Raw genomic sequence first — 290 nt, 5'->3', positions numbered from 1 at the left:
CGTGATTCATGTACTTGTGAACACCGTGATTTCCAGCTCTCTGTTTTCCACCGGTCGCGGATCTCCTCTCGGAGAAGCTGCAGTAGGAAACCATGGGGGGAGGGGGGGGTGTTTTGAGTTTCTCGTTCCATCCTGGGTATGTCTAAAAAAAAAAAACAAAAAACAAACAAAAAAACACAAACAAAAACAATTAGAAACAAAAAGACAGCGTCCAAGTTGGGCAGACGCGGCTCTGAAGGTGTGGACGGCTCCGGGCTGCGGAGGCGGGGTGCGCCCGCGGCGCCCCGCAG

At 52.4% G+C, this 290-nt stretch overlaps 1 protein-coding gene across 1 annotated transcript in view; it reads right to left on the bottom strand.

Annotated features, from left to right (window-relative positions):
• CDH15 (cadherin 15, type 1, M-cadherin (myotubule)) overlaps positions 1-290 on the bottom strand; it is a 17,124-nt gene that overhangs the window by 255 nt on the left and 16,579 nt on the right. The window lies entirely within an intron of this gene.

Source organism: Pygoscelis adeliae, unplaced genomic scaffold, assembly GCF_000699105.1.
Source record: "Pygoscelis adeliae isolate BGI_AS28 unplaced genomic scaffold, ASM69910v1 Scaffold323, whole genome shotgun sequence".
In the NCBI taxonomy this organism is placed as follows: domain Eukaryota; kingdom Metazoa; phylum Chordata; class Aves; order Sphenisciformes; family Spheniscidae; genus Pygoscelis; species Pygoscelis adeliae.
The sequence above is the reverse complement of the archived record's forward strand: the minus strand, read 5'-3'. Positions and strand labels throughout refer to the sequence as shown.